Here is a 10253-nt window from a genome sequence, read left to right as displayed (position 1 = left end):
CATGTGTCGCTATATTTCTCGGCATTTCTCAGTATACACAGTATATTAACAAAGAGGCAGACTTCTAGATTTGAAAGCAAAGCAGTTTTCAAGTTTAGTGTTTATCTACAGACTCTTTAGCTTTTTGTCTTTCCCCTTCTCTTTCTCTTCGTTTGTGTGTTATGTATTTACCCGACCAAAATCCTAATTTTTAATAGAATCCCATATACTAATCAAATCAAATATTGGTTTATGAACAAAAATTGTTGTTTTGTTTTCTTTTCGTTTGTTTGCTTTGCTGGATTTTTTTTTCCCTCCAGCGAAAACTTTGGCTACCGAGATCGCCACCTGGCAACATACGTGCCCACTAAAAACAGGCCTAGCAGACGATTACTACAGTGTGACACCACCTGAGGGCGCAGTTTCTATACTAGTAATGCCGACTGACAACTTGTGCTGCTCTTACATGCTCCTTTGTTTCTCTAGGCCTACAGCCACACTTTGTGATATTTCACATTGCTATTCCATGAACCTCGCTTTGTTTTGTACACACACAAATGATGTAAAATGATTAAAAGAAATAATTTCTTTCAAACCATTAAGTCAAAGAAAGTATGTTTGTTATGTGTGGTTATGTCATTATCAAGTAGTGTACCTTTCTTTTCTATTTACTCAAAGGGAAAGGAAAAGAAAATTGAGCCTTTTATTTTGATTGCAGAATTCTTGCAATCTTATTAATTGCTACATTAAGAGCTGAATCCTAAATGATTGGAAAGACATTTCTGAAGAAAAACAATCATAATGTGACTCATGAAATTTGATGCAACAATGATTCATGCAATCCTTAAATCTGCTTGGTTATTGTTTTTAAATAAATTGAATTGAATTGAACTAAAATAAAAGTCCAAATATTTCATTTTGTAACTGCGAGCTTCAGTGAAATCTGAGCCGCACATGCGCCATTCATTGAGCTTTCGCATGCAAGCCTCCATGGGAGGCCAGTGTGATTTCTTACAGTAGAAGGCATCAAATCCATTCCAATCCATTCAAAAGTTTCATTGCATCATTGCTGGATAAGGAGCTCCTTGTAGTACACTACATGACCTGGGGGGTGTTTCATCAACGCTTGTCTGTCGGCGCTGACCAATTTCAGCAAAATCCTTGGTTTTGATTGGCTGAGATGCTCTGGTCACTGACTGTTACTATGGTGATTCAAGTTGTCAGCGCCGACAAACGTTGATGAAACACCCCCCAGATGTCATTATGGACAACAATATAAAGAAAATATAGGGAGGATTCCATAAAACTTTATTTTTCATGAAAAAGTACGGTACACATTCCATCAACTTGCTATTGACATAATCATGTCAAGGGTAATGTTATTCCCTCTGCTTTCTGAAAGAGGTAAGTCTATAGTGTGCTTTCATTATGCTAGAAAAGTGAAATAATGTTTTCTTTAGCTTATTTCTATACAATTGTATTGTTGTCCATAATGACATCATGAAGTGTTGTAGTCTCTTTATCCGGTGATGATGTCACCAAAACTTTAATATTTCATAACTTCGAACGGATTTGTCCAATTTTCCTCAAACTTTCAATGCTGTATTTCACTAATATTGTACTCCTTTCAATCAATCCAGACTTACATTTGGCTTGGCTTTCTCAAGTTCTTGTAACTCTCTCAAATTGGCACATTTGGAAAAATTAAAAAATAAATAAATGATATAAACAAATAAATGAATAAATGAATAAATAAATAAATAAATAAATAAATAAATAAATAAATAAATAAATAAATAAATAAATAAATAAATAAATAAATAAATCTGAGTTTGTGTCAAGTTCATGAATTTAGCAAGTGGTATGTAATCTTTTTACAATTCAAGATAAGCAGTGAAACTTGAGATGGCTGATTGAAATGACAAAATGGTGAAATGTCAGCAGCAACATTCCCCTAGAACTTATTGGGTCATGTCAGTTGATTATGCAACTCCAGTTTGCATAATCATTATTTCTTAAGTCACAGCAATACAATACTATTAATATGAAATTGATGATGACACAGTATCATCTTTCTGCCTTTTTACTTTTATTTGTTAGGGAAATTACATGTAGGCAAAATTTGAGGGGTTCTGATACCACATCAAATTATCTTGATTTAATGATTATGGCCCATGTCTTTGTTTCATAAGTATGTATAAACTAGTAAAACACTCTGAGAGTGCAGAGCTCTGCCAAGCAGCTAATTTCCACCCATCCACACATTAAATCTAATCATTTGTTCCTTGTGTCATTATCAACTTTTCCTGCAAGTTTCCAAATCTGTCCACAACTTTTGGAGTTATTTTGCACTCAGACAAACCAACAAACCAACCAACCAACCAACCAACCAATGCCAATGAAAACATAACCTCCTTCCTTGGCGGAGGTAAATACATGTATAACTAGTGTGCATGTTCATGTATATCATAATTTCTCTATTCGTGAAACTGCTCCAAGATAAAGACGGAAGTGATAGGCCTACATCAGAGGACAGCTTCATAGTTTCTGCGGACACTCACTTTCAAATTTTTGATTGAACAATCATCAGTCTCATGGTTTTTATTTTTGTTTTGTATCAATGTTTGCATTTCAATCAATGATATAGATAAAAACTTGTTCACAAACACATAAACACACATTACAACACATGCCAAGAACTTTTTCATGCACATGCATGCTTATAGAATAATAAACAAGTAGAGCAAATTAATCGTTTTATTGATGATTAATAACATAATCCAGTTTATTCAATCAACCTTTCTCATTGCATCTCAGATATTTTACATATATGCTCATTTAACAAAATTCACTTCAGCTATTGTACAGACATAAAACACGTAAAAAGCCTTCCTATACAAGCCTTCAATATCTTATAGTGCGAGGCATTCGTTCCTTGTACACAGTATTTCACTTACATATACATCATACTTTACATACTATTCCCCCAACTTCCACCAGGTGCACTAGTCTACTTTCCATATTATGGTGCAATAACACCTGTAATCATTAAAATGCAAAGCCGTATGATAGACACAAATGTATATTCTTTGAAAATTGCTCAAAACAACTGAGAAGGAGCCTACCAATCTACGTCACTCGACTAAAATCTCAAGCACCAATAGATTCCTTTTTTTCTATTTCTGGTGATGTCTCACCAAATTCTCTTTGAGGGTTTGCATAAATTGCACTTCATCTTTGTTAATGTGTTCAAATTAATCCTCCCCCAAACCCTTCAGTCAACTACCATATAAATATTACAATGTAACTAACACTATCCCTCCAGTACCAATCGCCTTGCACTGAACCACTTTCACATTCGCAGCCATAAGGCTTATTGTCGATTGGATGTCTTTGTGAATGTGTAATTTTGTAGCATAAAACTGAACATGTGTGTGTGCGTGGGGGGGGGGGGTGCACTGTACCATAATCAACTGAGATACCTGTTCAATCGTCTTCTCTGCTTATATCCTGTCCATTTTTCCTCTGACATACAGGTAAGGAAACTAAGTTACAGAAGCAGAAATATGTACAATGGCAATTTAAAGTGGTTCCACGAGTGTCCACTCATGAATAAATGTCAATCATGATCGATAAAGTGCTCACTCAAAATCTTCCACACTGATAAAACTCCAGGATATAAGTGTGCAAATCAAGGTAACGGTGACTGGGCAGATCCCTGATTCAGTGCAATGCCAGCCGCTATCTGCAGAACGGCCAGTTTAATTAAACAATTCACAATGGCAGAAGGAAAAGAAAAGAATAAAAAGATAGACACATCAGCATGACCAAACTATGCGGATTACTGTATGATTGATACACCTAGGAGTTCACACAGGTTCCATTTTCCTGTACGTGATGTTTGATACACCTGGGGGTTCAAACAGAACACGTGCAATTTCCCCAAGAGTCTTTCAGGAAGCCCACGTTCACGGACTCTGAAAACATTCTTTACATTACGTTCATCCAATCTTGACAGTAGAAACAAATGCATTCCCTTCTACACCCAACAATATACCCTGTAGGGTTTGACTGTGACAAACCATTAGAAGGTGCTTCACATCACCCTTGATTTAATGAGAAAGAGTCACACTCAACTGGTGAACTCCTACAAACTTTGTCAGTGAGAAGCAGGAACTCCTAACCTGCTGCTCATATGCACACAAAATTGTCACGTCAATTCACCAAAATGCAGCGTGAAAATTCATATTGGTGAAATGAAACCATATGAAGATATTATATTCCTCAGGCAAACTTCCACTGCAAAGTTCATGCTGTAAAAAACGAAAGAACTTTTTTTTTTCTTTTTTCTTTTTTTTTTTGGGGGGGGGGGGGGTGTGTTTTTTTTCCTATTATGAACACACATTCTGATGGGAACATATGGAATGATATGTGACATTTATTTACATGCATGTCAACAAGAGAAACATTGACATACAAAATAGTATCTTGACAACAAGGAATGGGGGGACCCCCCTACTCTCATTAACTCATGGATTCCTGAAGCTGGTTGTTCATTATACAAAATAATATTGGGAAACTGCCTCGTCTAAGTGGCTGTGGGTTAATCATCTCACATTAAGGCTTACTATAAAGTAGTCTGCATTAGGATACAGTTGAAAGTGAAAGGAAAGACGACATATCTCAAGGTCACGGAATCCGCTTTCTCCTTATTTCAAGTAAATTATTATTTCTCCCAACTTCTCCTGAGAACAGAAATTTACACACAGAAGCACTCAAATTTCATTTCACCCAGTGTTTTACAAAATGTGATGCAGGGACTGTTCTTTGTGGTTTGTTTGCATGCAACACACTAACACACACACACATACACACACCACAGACACAGACACACACAAAGACAGACATACATGCATACACACACACAAATTCAGAAAGAGTATTGTTTGTACTGGTACAAAATCTCTCGCCGAGCACCAGTATACAAAAGCTGCTATCAAACTCATTCCTAATACTGACAATATCAAATATTGGTCAATACTGTGCTAAACCTTCCACAATGACAACAGATATATAAAATTTAACTGCATTACATTTGCAGTACGCAGGTACTGTTTACCTCATTCATATCTTTCTGTGACTCGCTCTTGCCTTACATACAAAACCTTGGAGATGAAAGGAGAGTTGTAATCTTTAATCCATTGACGAGGAGTCCCAAGTCTTATACTCGGGCAAGTGTCTATGGGAAATGCGTGTTGTAGCAAAATCAGCCCGTCCCCAATGGGTTAATACAAGAGACCCGGGGGTCACGCGCTCATCTGAGTATCGCAAGTTCACCTTCCATGCATTCTTGCAGACTCTTACCTGAGAACACTGGAAACTTATGGTGGGGGTAGCTTTGAGAATGGGGGCATGGTGTCCATTTACATATTCCATCACACTCGTAGAAATACCTGCCAAGTACACTGTACTTAATAGAACGTTGGATTATGCAGCTTGGGAAAAAAGACTGAAAGCCCTATCACTTTTGTTTTGAACTACAGAAAAATATTATTTAATATTCATTAATTTAGGAGGTTTGGACCCCCTGGGGCCCCCAAGGAAAGTATGGTGCCCATTCAAACACTTTGAGATCTTATCCCTATGGGAATGCTACTTGACAAGTTTGGTGAAAATCCATTATGTTGTTTTCAGCAAAAAGATGAAAATTTAGGCCCGCATTTGGACCCCCCCCCCCCCCATCCCATCCCGCTTCCTTGGGTCCAAAGGGGGTGGGGGGAGGGGGGGGGGGTGGGGAGGGCACCCTGATTCTCCCATGAACAAACTTGAAACAACAGTCATCAATATACTGACTAATTGTATTAACTAAGCTCAATCACTTCCAGTTCTAGAGAAAATCTGTAAAGATTCCCTACAGGAGGGGGGGGGGGGGGGACCCATGGGGCCCCTAGGTGGGGCATGGTGCCAATTTGATGGAATTGAGATTCTATCCCCCTAGGGATGCTACCTGCAAAGTTTGGTGAAAATTAGTTATAGGGTTTTCAAGAAAAAGCTGAAAATTTACAATTTTGGTCCAAATTTAGGCCCCCTGGGGCCCCCAAGGTGGGGCATGGTGCTCATTTGATGAGAATACGATTCTTTCCCCCTAGGGATGCTACCTGCCAACTTTGGTGAAAATTCATAATGGCATTTTCAAGAAAAAGATGAAAATGTACAATTTGGGCCCCATTAGGACCCCTCCCCACCCCCCTCCGCTGGGTCCGAAGGGGGGGGGGCACCCCTGATTCTGCCATGAACAAACTTGAAACTACAGTCATCAATGTACTAATTCACAGTATTAACTTAGCTCTATCACTTCTGGTTCTAGAGAAGAAGATTTTTTAATATTCCTTAATTTTTTTTTTTTTTTTTTTGGGGGGGGGGGTTTGGGCCCCTCTGGGGGCCCCCAGGTGGGGTATGGTGCCCACTTGAACAAATTGAGATCCTATCCCCCTCGGGATGCTACCTGCCAAGTTTGGTGAGAATCGGTCAAGGGGTTCTCAAGAAGAAGATGAAAATGTAAAAGTTTACGAACGACGGACGACGCACGACGGACGACGCACGACGGACGCCCGAAGAAGAGCGATCGCAATAGCTCACTTGAGCCTTCGGCTCAGGTGAGCTTATAAAAGCATTCTCTACATGGCTACTGCATGAAGAAAAGCACCGATTTATTTTTTTGTTGCTGTTGTTGTAAATCTCACCTGTACATATGTGTTATTCAATATACATCATTACATTATTTAAAACTGCTTGACACTTTGGCAAACAAAATTGTAGCATACAGTCAATTATACAAGCACAGAATTTCTTGTGGTTCAATCAATCTTGCATAAGTTAAAAAAACAAAGACAAAAAGGCGTGGGGAAGGGATGTATATATTAAAAACAATAATAATTAGCCACATGTTCTAGAACACACTTTTTGAATCACAACATTGGCTTTATGGGTTTGTCATCAATATAATTTTCAGCAGAGCACGCTTAGTTTGTAGGGAATACACAGGCTGTAATGATTCATTATTCACAGAATAATAACATACACAGCCTTTCAAATGTTTCTCACCCTTCTATCAGCAACCATATGTCATTCTAAAGTTTAACAATACATTGTACACTAATTCACTTTTAATTTCACCATGAGGTATCCCTCCCCCCCCCCCCCCCCCATTACAATTTGAATGAGAACAGAGGATCAAAAACTAATCTTCTTTTATTCGAGTAACTGTGGACAAACATTATGTAAGTTTATTCCACTCGACTCTTCTGGGGCCACTGTATATATATATTTGTTTGTGTGCAATATCAATGACACTTACAGTAACAATACTGGCCACATGATGGCTAATAGTGGTAAATATTAAACCTCTACATGTACGTGGGGTGCATCTGGATGTAACAAACTTGGTCATGTGACCACAAAGCCCATGTGCAATAACACTCCTTAACCTGTTGAGGACGAGTTCCAAGTATACTCAGGCTGGTGTCTACGGGAAATGCGTGCTTCGATGGGTTAATATGTTATCACAAAAAAACAAACAAACAAACACAGAAACAGGGGGCATTTCATGAAGCATTTTGTCCGACAAAGTCGTTGGACAAATTTGCTCTCAGCCAATCAGATGCAAAAATTTCAGCAGCTTGTAACAGTTTGTCAGAAAGATATCCGACCCAAACGCTTCATAAAATGCCCCCCAGATCTCCCCTGAATGACATGAATGCTTGTAAATCAATGTGACAAAATTTACAACCGTTGCCTAGGAGGATATGTACAGACATTTCCAGTCTTGATAATATATACATCTTCAGCACTGATTTCAACCCTCAGGGCAAAATCGATACCTGTACAAAGTTTGTAAAACTCTGATTTCCTTCCCAAAGAATAAACATGCTGTTGCACACGACATGTGTTCTAAAAGTTTTGGTACAATCCAAATTCCAATGGCTGAATTCCATATAAAAACTTTCTTGTGATAGCAATATAATTATGTTAGACCCTCCTTCAGACTACACAGAGCTGGAAAAAAAAAAATCTATCATTTCAAAATTCAACTGGTATGTCTCCATGAAAAAATACCAAAATACAATATAGACCGTGCCATATCAAAAAAAAAAAAAAAAAAAAAAATCAAATATGCAAACCTTGATGTTTTTTTGTTAATACTGGCCAGGTTTCCAGAGTCATTTCACACATTGAACTGATCAAACGCGTACGCAAGTTCTTGAAAGATATGCATATAATGGTTTATTCAATAGTTTTCCACTAGTTCTGTACACTTGAATAATTTTTGATATCATCTCAAAAAATATTTGTGAACAAATATAATGTTATTGTGTAATGAAAAAATTTCATTTTAAAAAAGTGGACAATATCATTTTGGATACCTCCAACCCTTTCAGCTACTTTACAAAGAACAATAATAACGGTGATATTGCAAACTTATGCCTATGAAGACCCTGCAAAGAGCTGTCAAGGACAAGATGTCGACAGACGGATGAAAAGTTGACCACCCCAGTCTGTTGAAAAAACTTGCGGTCATGTTGTAAGCTCTTCTCCCTTTGTTTGGCCCTCAACAAAGATGTGACACATTTTGAATGGAATGGTATGGTAGCACATGAAATGATGGCCACATGTTTGAACTTTAAAACACTTGAGCAAACTTGAATACCTGAATATAAGAACGGCCAAAGTCTACTTGGCTATCATCTTTAAAGACCCCTTGAAAGTATGAATGCAAACATAAATAATCATTCAAATGATTGTTTCAATAAGTATACATATACATAAAATTCACAAAATTGAATCATAGCAAATAGTAGCCTGTTGTTTGTTTTATTTCTTTAAAATTCTCTTGAATGGACTTGAGTCTGTCTTGTGTTCAGGTATTCAATTGTATAGGTAACCCAAGTAAAACCCACGACAATTTGAATGTACAAGGTCGTTTGATGCCATATTCTTTTAGGGATTTCATGGAGGCTGATCTAGACAGACAATGATGATGTGCATGTAATATTCCTCAAGTGGGTACATATAATTCCACTAATTTCACATTTCTCTCCAAGTCTTCCCTACTCATACAGTGTAATACGCCTAGAGATAATAAGTTCTCATACAGCGTACAAGACAAATGAAGTTGACTCTGAAGCGAACGAAAGAACCACATATATTTCAGTAGCTCTTCCGTATACAACAATACATTCTAGTAGCTCTTCCGTATACAACAATACATTCTAGTCAAAGAAGTTGCAATCACTCAAACTGATGGTTTCCCAGCTGCCAAAAATTCACTATACTAGACATTTTACTTACATCATTTTGAAAATGACTATCTACATTCTTCCTAGTTGTGCTCACAATTCCAAAAATTTACAGCTTTCGTGTATCACCTATTCTACTTTCAAGTAGATTTGCCAAAGAAGTGAATTTTCATTTAAAAATTCATGAGAATATAATCCTGCCAGAGTTTGCCTTTTTTGTGTTTGAGGAACAGTAAAGTAAAAAAAGACTTGAAATTAAAAAGAAAAAAAAAAAAGATGTGTGCCGTGGTTGATATCTTTGCATACTAGATGCAGTGCCAATGAAATATGTGATACTGTAAAACCGAAAATGTTTGCACGCATGAAACTTTCGCAGATTTTGCCAGCCAAGATTCGCGACAGTAAAATGCATGCGAGAATCTTTGTCTACACAATGCATTGAATGCCAGTGGCGATATACGCGAAAGTTTCATGATGCGAAAAGGGCCGTCAGCCCCACTTTGCAAAAGTTTCATGCCACTATTTACCGTTTCCGGTTTTACAGTAAATACTGTGGAAGTTTCCTTTGAAAGCTCATGTCTTACAGAGAGTAAAAAGCCAGAATGCAATATGGAGAATGAAAACAGTGTCCACAAGTATGCAACTGAATATGAATGCCATGGCAACAAACACAAATAAAATATGTACACGAACAGCTCAGGCCCATACTCCTCCAGAGATTAGTAAAAAAAAAGAAAAAAAAAAGAAAAGAAAAAAAAAAGGAAATTACATTCTGTTCTAGATGGACATTTCAGTCAAAGTACAGAACAAATGTAATACAAGCCAATATTGGTAAATGATGCACATTTATTTAGGATTGAAACTTTACAAAGCTCTTCTTGTATAGTCGTATTGAAATATTACCATGCCTCACCTGTACAACAACAGCAATATAAAATATAAATGTTTTTTATTATAAATGGAATAACTTCAGTAACC

Source organism: Diadema setosum, chromosome 14, assembly GCF_964275005.1.
Source record: "Diadema setosum chromosome 14, eeDiaSeto1, whole genome shotgun sequence".
Classification (NCBI taxonomy): domain Eukaryota; kingdom Metazoa; phylum Echinodermata; class Echinoidea; order Diadematoida; family Diadematidae; genus Diadema; species Diadema setosum.
This window is presented reverse-complemented; position numbering follows the sequence as displayed.